This window comes from Chiloscyllium plagiosum, unplaced genomic scaffold (assembly GCF_037043375.1).
Source record: "Chiloscyllium plagiosum isolate Xiang-an unplaced genomic scaffold, Cpla_swu_hap1 HiC_scaffold_51, whole genome shotgun sequence".
Taxonomy (NCBI): Eukaryota; Metazoa; Chordata; class Chondrichthyes; order Orectolobiformes; family Hemiscylliidae; genus Chiloscyllium; species Chiloscyllium plagiosum.
The window spans coordinates 31,627,239-31,642,608 of record NW_028270189.1 but is presented as its reverse complement, the minus strand read 5'-3'; the positions used below and the strand labels follow the sequence as shown (position 1 = coordinate 31,642,608).

The 15,370-nt window shown below is 44.6% G+C and overlaps 1 long non-coding RNA gene across 1 annotated transcript in view; it reads right to left on the bottom strand.

Annotated features, from left to right (window-relative positions):
* Positions 1-15,370, bottom strand: part of LOC148135133 (uncharacterized) — a 46,170-nt gene that overhangs the window by 17,755 nt on the left and 13,045 nt on the right. The window contains exon 2 of the long non-coding RNA XR_015755556.1: positions 10,502-10,635. This is a non-coding gene — a long non-coding RNA (uncharacterized LOC148135133). The remainder of the gene's footprint in view (positions 1-10,501; positions 10,636-15,370) is intronic.

The following is a 15,370-nucleotide window of genomic DNA, read 5'->3' as shown; positions in this document are numbered from 1 at the left end:
CATGGAATGCATAGCCTGCAACAGTGGTAGACTCGCCAATTTGAAGGGGATTTAAACGGTCATTGGATAAACATATGGACAAGAATTGGAATAGTGTTGGTTACTTGGGCTTCAGATTGGTTCCACACGTTGGTGCAAAATCGAAGGCCGAAGGCCTGTAATGCGCTGTCATGTTCTGTGTTCCAGTGGGCATAAATATGAGATGGGAGACGAAAGACATAAAAGCAATTTTAGGAGAAAAGTTTCCACACAGAGGATGGTGCAGTTATGGAATAAATGTTCAGGGGAAGTGGTAGAGAAATGTTCAATTTGGGGGGGGAGGAGAAGTTTGAAGGGATACGGGTCAAATGCAGGGAAACGCGACTCGTTCATGGACACTGGTCAGCATGGACTAGTTTGGTTAAAGGAAAAGTTTCCGTGCTGCATGGCTCGGTCTCCAGTTACTGGAGGAGGAGACTACCGAGATAAGGCATGTTGTGGACACTGAAGCAATTTACAGCGATAGTGATGGTAGTCCGGAATTCAGTACATTTCAAATATGTGGAGGGAAAATCGGGCTAGGAGGAGATTACAGAGATAGGAACTGTTATAGGAGTTATAAATTATTGAAGACACTGCTGAATAAGCCATGCCATAGATACAGTATTACAGAGTAGTGAGTCTTAGTACAACAGAACTTACAGCAGGAGTGGTGATTGAGCGTGTGGTATGTGTGAACTGTGCTCCCCATCGAGCACTGTATCTGTGTCATGTCCTGTTAGCCGATATTTGGAGCCCTCTCATTGCTCTCTGCTCTGTGCACTGTGAGTGATCTTACCTCACTGCAGGATAAATTGAAGGTTCCAGATCTCCCTGCCCTTTGTCTCTCTGGCTGACCAACCATTTTCAATGTGGTGATGGACGAGACACCCAGCAGTTGGGCAGTCTACTGAGTCAGGACCTTCCTGAGTACCTCCAGGAGACAGAGAAATAGAGAGAGACAGAGAAATAGAGAGAGACAGAGAGAGAGAGAGAGACAGAGAGAGACAGAGAGAGAGAGACAGAGAGAGACAGACAGAGAGAGAGAGAGATAGTAAGTGATATCACCAGAGTACTGGAAGATATCAGGATCACATAATTATGTTGGAAGAACAGGTTTCGCTTCATCATGCACTGGTATAAGTCAGGAATGAGCAACGTGTGAGCAGGCGAAGTGATGGCCGAGTGGCATTATTGCTAGAGCATGTATCCCAAACCTCAGCTAATGTTCAAGGAGGCAGGTTGGAATCCCACCATCTGAAATGGTGGAATTTGAAATCAATAATTTTAAAAATAGTAATTAACAAACCACAAATAAGTATGAGACCATTGCTGATGTACAAATAAACCCAAAAACTTGTCCTTTCGAGAAAGACATCTGCCCATCCTGACGTGGTCTGCACGACATCCCCACAACAAAGTGTGTGCTTCTCAAAGACCCTCTGAAATGGCCGAGCAAGCAACTCAGATCAAGGGCAACTAGGGCTGGGCAAGAAAGGCTGGTCAGCCAGAGACACCCACATCCCATGCCTGATTTAATAAATAATCCATTAGGATGGTCCCACTGGAAATGTTCTGGGATCAGTGTCCTGGCCGATCATGTCAGTAGGTTTATGGACAGGGCTGAAAATGTGTTGCTGGAGAAGCGCAGCAGGTCAGGCAGCATCCAGGGAACAGGAGAATCAACGTTTCAGGCATAAGCCCTTCTTCAGAAATCTTATGCCCTAAACGTCGATTCTCCTGTTCCCTGATGTTGCCTGACCTGCTGCGCTTCTCCAGCAACACATTTTCAGCTCTGATCTCCAGCATCTGCAGACCTCACTTTCTCCTTATGGACAGGGCTTTCAACTGACAGAGAGGATGCAGGGACAGGCTTCAGGTGAAAGGAGCTTTCTAAATCCAGAGAGAAAACGTGGAGCAGCGGAACAGTATGGGAATGTGGCTGAAGACAAACAGAACGGAACAGGATAGGACAGAGTTAAACTAAAATTGTACATCAGCGAATAGATTTGTGACAGAAAATTGTGGGAAAGAGTAAGTTGTGTTTTATTTTGAAGGGACAAGGTCGCTGTAATAAGGAAGATGGATTTGAGACACAGAGATAAAAGAGATTTAGACAGCTGGGAGACATGAATACAGGATGAACAAAAATACTCAGTGATTCACAATCTTGTGCAAACTCAGGCAAAACGGACAACACTAACAATAATGGATAACAAAGGCATTACAGAGAAAGCATTTGGCCTCAGATGATGAAGTAAAGTCAGTCTGAATATAAATTCTGGCTACTACTTGCCAAGGACAAAAGTAACAGAACAGTTTTAGCAACCGAACAGCATTCCATTGCTCATCACTGCATTACACAGGAACTCATTGACATTTTTTAACAAGGGCATTGTGATAATTTTGCAAAACTTCAATATTTGTATAATCTGAGACAATCACACGGGCAGCATTGATATTGGAAGAGGATTTCGGACAATTTTTTTCAGTGTTGCTTTGAAAACCACATTGTGCAACTGTTAAGGGACATAACTATCGCAGAGCGGCCGTGTAATGAAACTTAGTGAATGAGTAATGTCACCTGCAGAGATCCTTCGGGAAATTGTGATAAAGTGCAGTTTAAAGAAATATAAAGTTTTAAAGTGAATCACAGAAAGGACAAGCTACAACTAGAAACAAAAAATAGCCAATTATATGAGTTTGAGAGGAGAACTGACCAAGGTAAACACGCTCAACAGACTGAAATATGTGGCTGGAAATGAACAGTGGAAAACATTTGAAGGGACAATGCAAAATACTCAACAAAAGGACATTCAATTGAAACAGTAAAAACCTCAGCAAGAAATTCCCACTGATCCCTGACTCAGGACAAAAGAGATCATACTAGATTATGAGGCTGAGAAGATCACCAAAAAGTACTTAAAATCCTGAAATGAGAGTGTGTTTTAGGAGTAAATGTTAATGCATTGCAATGGGTCTGCTCGCAGGAGGATGGCTGTGGGAAGGGGAGCCACGGTCAGGGTTCATTGACATGATAGGAACAGGGAGAGGTGAAGGTGCTGGAGGTGGTCAGAGTGTTACAGAGAGTGGTCAGGGTGTTACAAAGCCAGGACGGATTGCTGCAGCTGGAGGAGTTTGCAGAGGTAGGGAGGGACATAGGTATTTTTATTTGTTCATTCATGGGATGTGGGTGTCACTGCCTGGACTAACATTCTTTGACGCTGTGCTAATTACCCAGAGGGTAGCTCAGAGTCAGCCATATTGCTGTGGGTCTGGAGTCACATGTTAGAATATTTGATGTCCTTCCCTAAAGGAGGTTAGTGAACTAGATGAGTTCTTCCTACTGATCAACAACGTTTTAATGGTGGCCCCACCAATGTCTTTTACAGCCACAACATGACATCCCAACACTTACTCTCAATGCTCTACCCAATGAAGGTAACCATCCCAAACACCTGCTTCACCAGCCTGTCTACCTGTGACACCACATTCAAAGAACTGTGTACATGGGTCACTGGCTGACAACAATACCCAGGGGCCGAGCATTAACTGTACAATTCCCACCCTGGTTTGTTTCACCAAAATGGAACACTTCACATTTATTTAATTAAACTCCATCTGCTATTCTTCAGCCCACTATCCCAGCAGTACTGTTCATCCTGTTGAATCACAGATACCTTCTTCACTGTCCACTTTACCACCAAAAACCTTACTTACCAGGAAACCAATATTCCCATCCAAACCATTTATCCAAATAACAAACAACAGGGGACCCACTACACCGCTGGTCACATGCATCCAGTCAGAAAAAACAACATGTCTCCCATCACCCTCCGTCTCATACCATCAGGCCAATTTTGTATCCAGTTCTCTCGTTCCTCCTGAATGCCATATCCTTTTTGCAATGATCTGAGCTTATTACCCAGTTTATCAGACAGAACATAGAACACAGAACAGTCCAGCCCAAGACCCTTCGGCCATGACTTCAAGCCAATGTTTTATCCAACTGTAAGATCAAACTAACCGACATACCCTTCATTTTACTATTATCCATGTGTCTATCCAAGAGTCTATTAAATGTTTCGAAAGTATCTAATTTTACTACCACCTTTGACAGTGCATTCCAACCACCTACCATTCTCTATGCTCTTATCCATCCTCCAATCACCTTAAAATTATGCCGCCTTGTAATAGCCATTTATTCCATAGGAGGAAAAGTCTCTGACTATTCACTCACTCTGTGCCCCGCATCACCTTGTTCACGGAACAGGAGAATCGACATTTCGGGCATAAGACTTTCTTCAGGATTCCAGAAGAAGGGCTTATGCCCGAAACGTCGATTCTCCTGTTCCCTGGATGCTGCCCGATCTGCTGCGCTGTTCCAGCAACACATTTTCAGCTCTGATCTCCAGCATCTGCGGACCTTACTTTCTCCATCACCTTGTTCACCTCTACCAATTCACCTTACCACCTTCTTCACTCCCATGAGAAAAGCCTTAGCTCCCTCAAACTTTTTTAGTAAGAACTGCCTTCCATTCCAGGCAGCATTCTGGTACATCTCCTGTGTACACTCTCTAAAACTTGCACATCCTTCCTGTAAACAGGGGACCAGAACTGAACACAATATTCCAAGTGTGGTCTCACCAGGATGCTATAAACATGCAGTAAAACCTTCCGGCTCTTAAAATCAATCCCCTTCTAAGGGGAGCCAACACAACATATGCCTTTTTAACAACCCTACCAACGTGCGTGGCGATTTTGAGGGATCTATGGACACGGACCCCATGATCTCTCTGTTCCTCCGCACTGCCAAGTATTCTGCCTTTCACCCCGTATTCTGTATTCAAATTCGACCTTCCAGGATGAATCACTACACACTTTTCCAGATTGGACTCCATCTGCCACTTCCAGCCCAGCTCTGCGTCCTGTCAATCTCCCATTGCAACCTACAACAGCCCTCCACATTACCCACCACTCCATCAACCTTCATGTGATTGGCAAACTTACTAACCCACTCTCCAACATTCACATCCAAGTCATTTACAAAAATCACAAAGAGCAAAGTCCCAGAGCCGATTGTTACAGAACACCACTGGTCACTGAGCTCCAGGCTCAATACTGTCCATCTGCTGCCACCCTGTGTCTTCTCTGGGCCATCCAATCCTGTATCCAGACAGACAGATTTCCCTGTATCCCAATCATCCTTTTCTGAATGATCCATCAACGTATTCTGTCATATCCTCAAAGAATTCAATAAGATTTTTGAGGCATGACCTGACCCCTCACAAACCCATTCTGACTGTCACTAATGTAACTATGGTTTTCCAAGTAGTCATAAATCCTGCCTTTAGGGTCCTCGTCAATAATCTGCACACCACAGACATTAGACCAAATCTGTAATCCCCAGAATTCTACCTCCGTAACATGGCCTGGACTCTACAAATCTTCTCTCCTGTGCCATGTTCCCCAGAAGGGCACTGAAGGGTGGTAAGTGTTACAGAGATAGGGACGGATATCAGGACAGGAGGATTTTGCAGACATTAGGAGGGTTGCAGTACCAAAAGGAGGCTTCAGTAGTTGTGAGGTTTCATGTTGATGAAGGCATTTGAGGAGGGAGGGAGGGAGGATTGTAGGGAAATGAGAGGTTTCACAGTTTAATTGCTTTGTTAGGACTGTAAGAGGTTCCTGAGTTGGGGAGGGTGTAAGCACTGGTGGATATTACATAAACATGTGGTTTTAGTTGCAATGCAGGAAGAGGATTCAGGAGGCTGGAGAGTATGGGGTCTGAATGAGGTTATACAAATGGGAAGGGTTGTCAGGATTGCAGCTGTTTACAGAGACAGCAATGGTCTGATCTGGAGCAGAGGACCCAGATTGGGAGGGATATGGGAACTGGAGGTGGTTTGACAGGGAGGGAGGACCATAGGCCCACAGGAGGTTACAGAAATATGGAGAGCTGTAGGGCTGACGGATTCATGGAGTTGGGAATGTTGGGAGGGATAGAAAAATTTACAGGGATAAGGATGCTTGTAGGACAGGGCTGGATTACACAGACAGTGACTGTTTTAGGGAACTGACCAGATTACAGAGATAAAGAGGTTTGTATCATCTGGCGAAACAAACAGAGATATGGAGGGTCATCGTGACTAAAGATATTTACAGATATAGGAAGGCTTAGGTTCTAGGGGTTATTTAGACATGGAGGCTGTGGAATCTGGATTGGTTTTTGAGAGATTGGGGTAGCAAGTTTGGTTGGAGACAGTTTCACAGATAAGAGAGCATTGCACAAACAGGAGGAAGTTCCTGCGGTAGGGAGGGTTCGAGTGGAGAGTGATGTTTAAACAGATAGGGGTAAGAGCTGGAGAAGGTTATGGAGATGGGTAAATGGATGGAGATACAGGAGGAGCTTACATTGACAGGGTGGGTGATATGTTTCAAGGTGGAGATGCTACAGGAAGGATCGAAGGGGAGGCAAGAGAGGACGTGTGGTGGTGGGGTTTTCATTGCATGAATCATTACATCAGTACCGAGAGAGGATATTCCTGTAGGATCACCCAGTGACGCTATGTTAGTGGAACTGAGAAATAAGAATGGGTCATCACTCTGACACGATTGTCCTAATGACCCCGAATAATCCGTGGCAGACTGAGGAACAAACATATCAGGAGATCTCAAATATCAATCATAATAATAGGGCTGTTATGGTTGGGGTTTTTAAACTTTCCAAACCGAGACTGGGACTGCCAGTGTTCACTGTCTGCAAGGGAGGAATTTGGTAATTGTGTTCCAGAAAACTCCCAATCCATATGTAAATGGCCTGAAAAGAGAAAGCGGGAAAACCTGACATCCCCTTGGGAAACAAGGTAGGGAAAGGGACCGAGGTGTGAGTGGGAAAGCATTTTGCCAAAGTGACCCAAGCCTATTAGTTTGAAAATAGCGATGGAAAAGGACAGGGCAGGTCCACAGGTTCAAGTTATAAAATGGGGCCAGACTAATCTTGATAATATTAGCCAGGAACTCTCAAAAGGTGATTGGGGAGTCTATTTGCAGGGAAAGGGAAGTCTGGCAAGTGAGAATATTTTAAAACTGAGATAAATTGAGCGATCACCACCAGCATGTTCCTGTTTGTGTGCAGGTCAATGCTGACAGCATTAGAAAACATTGGCTCTCTATTGAGGATCTGGTCAGGTATAGCCAGCTGGATCAAGAGAATCCCTAAGGATCACAGGGACTTCAGGAACACACTTTGGGTAGAAATCAGGAATGCAGAAAGGTTACATGAAATAGCCTCAGCAGAGAATGATAAGGAGAATCCAAAAGTGATTGTATAAATATATTAAGAGTAAAAGAGTAACTCGAGACAAAATAGTGTCCCTTAAAGATCAATGAGACCATTGGTGTGTGGAACCGCAGGATATGGCTAAGACCTTAAACACATTTTTTACTCCAGAACTTATTGTGGACAAAGACTGGGGAACTCAGGGAACAAGAGTCATACATTAGACCACATTTGGAGTTCCCTGCAATTCCAGTATCCCCGCTATCGGAAGAATGTTGTGAAAGTTGAAAATGTTCAGAAAAGATTAACAAGATGTTGCCAGGATTGTTGCTGAATAAGATGGGGTTATTTTCCCTGGAGCATCGGAGACTGAGTGGTAACCTGACAGAGGTTTATATAAACATGAGGGGTATGGATTGGGTAAACAGTCAAGGTCTTTTCCCAAGAGTTGGAGAGTCTAAATCTAGAGTGCATAGGTTTAAGGTGGAAGGGGAAAGGTTTAAACGGCACTGAAGGGACAGCTTTTTTATGCACACGGTGATGTGTATATGGAATGAGCTGAGAGAGAAAGTAGCAGATACTGATACTATGACAACATTTAAAAGGTATCTGGATGGGTATATGAATAATAAGGGTTTAGAGGTACATGGGCCAAATGCTGGTAAATGGGATGGATTTATTTCGATCTTCTGGTCAGCATGGATGAGTTGGACCAAAGGGTCTGTTTCCATGCTGCCCATCTCTAAAAAGATTGCATGTTATAGAAGAGGTGGTGCTGTAGATTTTACAACACAAAGGAATGGAAAGCCCCAGGACCTGATTAAGTGTATCACAGGACATTGTGCGACGCGATGGAAGGAATTGTGGAGCCGCGAGCAAAGATATTTTTACCATTGACAGCCATGTGTGATGTGCTGGAAAGGCTGGAGGGTGGCAAAGTGGGCAGTGAAGGAGGTTTTTTGAGATTACAAAGCGATCTTGATGAAATGGGTGAATGGGCTGAAAAACTGTAGATGATATTCAATCTGAATAAATGCGAGGTAGTGCATTTTCTAAAACAAACAAGGGTAGAGCTTATACAACTAATGTTCGGGTCTCGGTTAGTGTTTTAGAGCAGAGGGACCTCCGGGTTCAGGCACATAAATCTTGAAGCTTGCATCACAGGATGGATAAGGCAATGCTTGGCATGCCTGACTATTGCTCAGTCCATTGAGTGGAGGATTTGGGACGTCATGTTGAGATTGTGCAGACATTTATGAGGCCTCTTCTGCACTACTCTGTCGAATTCTGGTCGCCTAGTTATAGGGAGGATATGATTAAGCTGCAGGGGTTCAGCAGAGATTTACCAGGATATTGTTGGATATGGAAGGCTTGAGTTCTGAAAAATGGCTGGATAGGCTGAGTCTTTTTTCACTGGGGCCTGGAGTTTGAGATGTAATGTTATAAGAGCTTATTTTAAAAAATGAGATATAGATCGATTGAATGGTAGTTGCCTTTTCCGCAGGATGGGGGAGTCTCAAGAGGAGGGACCACATTTTTAAGGTTAGAAGAGAGAGATGTTCAAAAAAAAAAAGACATGGGGGCAAATTGTTACAGAGAGGGTGTTTTGATTGTGGAATGATCTTCCTGAGGAAGGGTGGACGTGGTTAAAATTACACCGTTTAAAAGACAGAGATAGTAAACAAATATTTTGCATCAGTTTTTGCTGGGGAAAATGATATGGAAGATATAGAATGTAGGGAAATAGATGGTGACACCTTGCAAAATGTCCATATTACAGAGGAGCAAGTGCTGGATGTCTTGAAATGCATAAAGGTGGATAAATTCCCAGGACCTGATCAGGTGTACACTCGAACTGTGTGGGAAGCTAGAGAAGCGATTACTGGGCCTTTTGTTGACATATGTCTTTCGTCGATAGTCACAGATGAGGTGCCGGAAGACTGGAGGTCGGACAACGTGGTGCCACTGTTCAAGAAGAGTGGTAAGGACAGGGGAATCCTGAGGGAGGATGTACATGTATTTGGAAAAACAAGAAATGATTAGAGATAGAGATTTGTGCGTGGTAGATCATGTCTCACAAACTTGATTGAGTTTTTTGAAGAAGTATCAAAGAGGATTGAAGAGGGCTGAGCGGTAGATGTGATCTATATGGACTTCAGTAAGGCATTCGACAAGGTTCCCAATGGGAGACTGATTAGCAAGATTCTATCTCATGGAATGCAGGGAGAACTAGCTATTTGGATACAGAACTGGCTCAAAGGTAGAAGACAGAGGGTGGTGGTTGAGGTTTGCTTAATAGTCTGGAGGCCTGTAACCAGTGGAGTGCCACAAGGATTGGGCCTAAGAATGGTGAATAGCCAAGGGTAAGGGAGTCCAAAACTCAAGAGTACAAACGGGACGTGAGAGAGCAAAGATTTAAAGAGGGAGCTGAGGGGCAACATTATCCACAGAGGATGGCGCACAGACAGAACAGACTGCCAGGGGCACATGGGAGAAACAAGAACAATGACAACATGGAAAATACATTTGGGCAAATACTTGGAGAGGAGAAGGTTTGAAGATGAAGGGCCGAACGCAGGCAAATGAGACTCATTCATTATAGAAAACATGGAGAGCATTGAGGAGTTGTACCACAGGTTCTGTTTCCGTGCTGTATCACTCTGTATCCAGTTAAAGAGGATTACAGTACCGAAATAAAGCATGTTGTAGATACTGAAGCAAGTTACAGCGATAGGGACGGTAGTCTGGAATGCAATACATTTCAAATATGTGGAGGACAGTCGGGAAGGGAAATAGTTATAGGGACAGGAACTATTATAGGAGTTAAAAATGACTGATGACGCTGGTGCACAAGCCATGCCATAGGCACAGAGATGCAGAGTAGTGAGTCTTAGCACAGTGATGGAGGGAGAACACAGAACAGAAAGATCCCAGGCAGCATTCCCAAACTCTCGTTGGAGACCTGCTTTCCCCTCTGTTGTCCTGATGCTCACTAAGACAGCACAGGCCTGGATTGATAACTATGAACTCCCCATGCTGTTTCAGTGCAACGTAAATTAAAGTAGAGGTGGTGATTGAGTCTGGGGTGTGTCTGTATTGTACTGTGCTTCCCCCTCTAGCACTGTATGTATGTCATGTCCTGTTAGCGATGTTCGGAGCCCTGTCATTGCTCTCTGCTCTGTGCACTCTGAGTGATCTTACCTCACTGCAGGATTTATTGAAGACTCCACATCTCCCTGCCCTTTGTCTCTCTGGCTGACCAACCATCTTCAATGAGGTGTTGACGAGATCCCCAGAAATTGGGAGGTCTATTGAGTCAGGAACTTTTTGAATACCTACAGGAGACAGAGAAATAGACATAATAGAAAATTAGACTGATGCAGTGAGGGTTACACATGGAGAATGGAAATGAGCCCCTTAGATATCTGGAAAATCCCAAACTCCATCCCTGGCCTGTGCTGTTGCGTCTCTCTGGAATGGAGAATTCTGTTGGCCCAGAATCTGGAGTAACTTGAAGAGCGGGAGGCGCAGATAGAGGCAGCAATTAGACCCACACAGTGAGGGATACCACATGGAGAGAGACTGAGTGATATCACCAGAGTGCTGCAAGACTTCAGGATCACACACTCATGTTGGAAGAATGGGTTTAGCCTCATATTGCTCTGGTATCAGTACTCAGGGATGAGCAAACAGTGAGCAAAATGAAGTGATGGGGAGTTCTTGCTAAAACGATGCAAGGTACAAGTCAGACCACACCTAGATGATAATAACAGTTTGTGTGCCCTAAGGAAAGACATTCTTGTATTGGAGGCAGGCCAGGGAAGGTTCACTCGGCTGATCCTGGAGATGGCGAGATTTTCCAATGAGAAGAGGTGGAGTAGATTGCCCTTGAACCTATTGGGTTTTGAAGAATGGGAGAGAAATTGAATGAAACATCCAGGATTCGGAAGATCTTTGACAGGTTAGATGTCGTTAAGTTAGAAAATCGATCAGTATAGCAGAGTAATAGACCCTTCGGCCCACCAAGACTGTGCTGACCATGATGCAATTCTAAACTTATCCCATCTGCCTGCACTTGGGCGATATCCCTCTATTCTCTGCCTGTTGATGTTTCTGTCTAAATGCCCTTCAAATGTTTGCTCTCGTTGCTACCTCTCCCGCCTCCTGAGCAGCTTCTACCCTCTCGGTAAAGACAACTGGCCTCATTCATCTCACTTAAAACTTCTCACTCTCACCTTAAACAGATGCGCCCTAGTATTTGACACTTCTACATTGGAAGGAGGATTCCAACTATCCACACTATTCACGCCTCTCCTAATGCTGTATAACAGTATCTGGTCACCCCTCAGTCCCGATATTCTCGCAAAACAATCCAACTGCATCCAACCTCCTTACAGTAAACACATTCACATCCAGGCCATATTCTGCCAACCCTCTGTTGCAACCTCCCCAAAACCTCCACATTTTTCCTGTAGCGTGGCGATGAGAACGACACGCAACCTTCCAAACATGGCCGAATGAAGTCTCATTCAGTCACAACATGACATGCAAACGTCTGTACTCAATACTGTGCCCAATAAAGGTAAGCATACCATCCACCCCCTCTCCCACCACATCCTGTTGGGTTGTTATTTTTAGGGTGCTATGGATTTGCTTCCAATGTCTCTCTGTTTATCAATGTTTCCAACTAGTCAATTAGTGTACTTCTCTCTTCCATTTGACTTCTTAAATGCATCACTTCACACCCGTCCAGATGAAATTCAATTTGCCACATCTCTGCCCAACGTTCCAGCTGATCTTCATAGTGCTGCAACCTTGAACACTCTTCCTCGCTGTCCACAATTCCCCTAAGTATCCCTGATCATTTCATGCCTTTCCAAATGTCGTCTGCAACATACTAATCAAACTGCTGACCTTTTCATCTGAATCACCGATATAAATTACACACAGACATCGCAGCACTGATCCTTGTGAAACAGCATTGGCCACAGGCGTCCAATCAGAAATTCACCACTCCACATGCCTCTGTCTACTATCACCAAGAAAATATTGTATCTAACTTACCAACGAGCATGGATTGTGATTTGATCTTCCAGATCCCCCTTGCTATTTGGAAGCTGTCCATTCAAAATGACTCTATATTTTGATTCCCAGATTAACTTGGCTGTCTCACTAATGCACTGACTGCATCCTTTCTTCTCAACAAAACGGGACCTTGTTTGGGTGTTTGCTGATCCTGCCTAACTCCCTACAATCCCTCAATAATCACATTGCTGTCATGACCATGCTGTAGCCACACCTCCATAAATACAGTTCGATCATATCTGTTCCCTTCAGGTAATCCTGTCATTCCATCTGCCTTGTTGCAAATGCATGGCGTGTGTCACCGAGAGAGGGCCTTTGAGGGATGGGTAGAGGTCACAGAGTTGGAGAGATGTTTGGGGGCGCGACAATGTTGCAGGGTTAAACATAGTTACAGTTGCTACAGAATGTTCACAGGAGAAAGGCTTTAGAGAGATAAAGCGTCTTTGATTAGACTTCAGAGAGAGGGACATGTGTAGGGTTGTGGATCGTTACATGGACTATGTTGATCAGGGTGTAGAAACATTCGCATGAGTCCAGGATGTCATACATTTAACAACAGTTGTGGGATCTGGAGAATATCACAGTGACAGGAAGGATGGTTTGGATTGGAGAATGTTACAGGGAAAGGGAGGCTGGTATGGACTGGAGAATGTTGCAACCACATGGACGATGATACACACAGGGGAATGTTGCAGGGAGAGGGAGGAAGTTGTAGAATGGATATAGGTAGAAGGAGAGATGATTTAGCAGCATTCACAAAAACCTGGACTCGACAGAAATCTGAAGAGTTGTATCAACTTGATCGTGTACACAGGCACGAAATCTTGTGGGGGTTGGAGCAGCTCAACATGATAGGGAGGGGCATGGAGACTGGAGATGTTGCAGAAAGATTACTATGTTTAATGCTTTAGAACTCTACATAAGTCTGTCCTGGTTCCTTCTTTATGTTTTTGAACCGCTGCCGATACGCTTAGACCGTGGGCGGCACGGTGGCACAGTGGTTAGCACTGCTGCCTCACAGCGCCTGAGACCCGGGTTCAATTCCCGCCTCAGGCGACTGACTGTGTGGAGTTTGCACGTTCTCCCCGTGTCTGCGTGGGTTTCCTCCGGATGCTCCGGTTTCCTCCCACAGTCCAAAAGATGTGCAGGGTCAGGTGAATTGGCCATACTGAATTGCCCATAGTGTTAGGTAAGGGGTAAATGTAGGGGTATGGGTGGGTTTCGCTTCGGCGGGTCGGTGTGGACTTGTTGGGCCGAAGGGCCTGTTTCCACACTGTAATCTAATCTAATCATAAGACCATAAGACCCAGGAGTGGAAGTAAGGGCATTCGGCCCATCGAGTCCACTCCGAATTCAATCATGGCTGATGGGCATTTCAACTCCACTTGCCCGCATTCTCCCCGTAGACCTTAATTCCTTGTGACATCAAGAATTTATCAATCTCTGCCTTGAAGACATTTAGCGTCCCAATCTCCACTGCACTCTGCGGCAATGAATTCCACAGGCCCACCACTCTCTGGCTGAAGAAATTTACCCCCTCTAATTCTAAGGCTGTTTCCACGGGTCCTAGTCTCCATCTCCTGAGCAGTTCCACCCTCTTGGTAAAGAAAACTGGCCTCATTCATCTCAGTTAAAACTTCTCACTCTCACCTTAAATCGAGGCGCACTAGTATTTGATATTTCTACATTGGAAGAAGGATTCCATTTATCCAACTATATAGCCTCTCCCAATGCTATATACGTCTACCAGGTCACCCCTCAGTCTCCGATATTCTCGCAAAACAATCCAACTGCGTCCAACCTCCTTACAGTAAACACATTCTCATCCAGGCAACATTCTGCCAACCCTCTGTTGCAACCTCTCCAAAGCCTCCACATCCTTCCTGTAGTGTGGCAATGGGAACAACACACAACATTCCAAACATGGCCGAATGAAGTTTCATTCAGTCACAACATGACATGGAAACGTCTGTACTCAATACTGTGACCAATGAAGCTAAGCCTACCATACTCCTCCTTTACCACCACATCCTATTGTGCCATTATTTTGAGGGAGCTACGGATTTGCATCCAAGGTCATCTGTTTATCAATGTTTCCAATTAGTCAATTAGTGCACTTCTCTCTTCCATTTGACTTCATAGATGCATCACTTCACAGTTGTCCCGATGAAATTCAATTTGCGATTTCTCTGCACAGCGTTCCAGCTGATCTACATAGTGCTGCAACCTTTAACACTCTTCCTCATTATCCACAATTCCCTGAACTATCCCTGATCATTACATGCCTTTCCAAATGTCGTCTGCAACATACGAATCAAACTGCTGACCTTTTCATCTGAATCACCGATATAAATTACACACAGACATCGCAGCACTGGTCCTTGTGAAACAGCATTGGCCACAGGCGTCCAATCAGAAAGTGACCACTGCACATGTCTCTGTCAACTATGACCAAGAAAATATTTTATCCAACTTACCAACAAGCATGGACTGTGATTTGATCTTCCAGATCCCCCTTGCTATTTGGAAGCTGTCCATTCAAAATGACTCTGTATTTTGATTCCCAGATTAAATTGGCTGTCTCACTAATGCACTGACTGCATCCTTTCTTCTCAACAAAACGGGACCTTGTGTGGTTTGTTGTTGACCCTGCCTAAATCCCTACAACCCCTCAATAATCACATCCCAGCCATGGTCATTCTGCAGCCACACCTCCACAATAACAGTTCGATCATATCTGTTCCCTTCAGGCAATCCTGTCATTCCATCTGCCTTGTTGCAAATGCATGGCGCGTGTCACCGAGAGAGGGCCTTTGAGGGATGGGTAGAGGTCACAGAGTTGGAGAGATGTTTGGGGACGCGACAATGTTGCAGGGTTAAACATAGTTACAGTTGGTACAGAATGTTCACAGGAGAAAACCTTTAGAGAGATAAAGCGTCTTTGATTAGACTTCAGAGAGAGGGACGTGTGTAGGGTTGTGGATC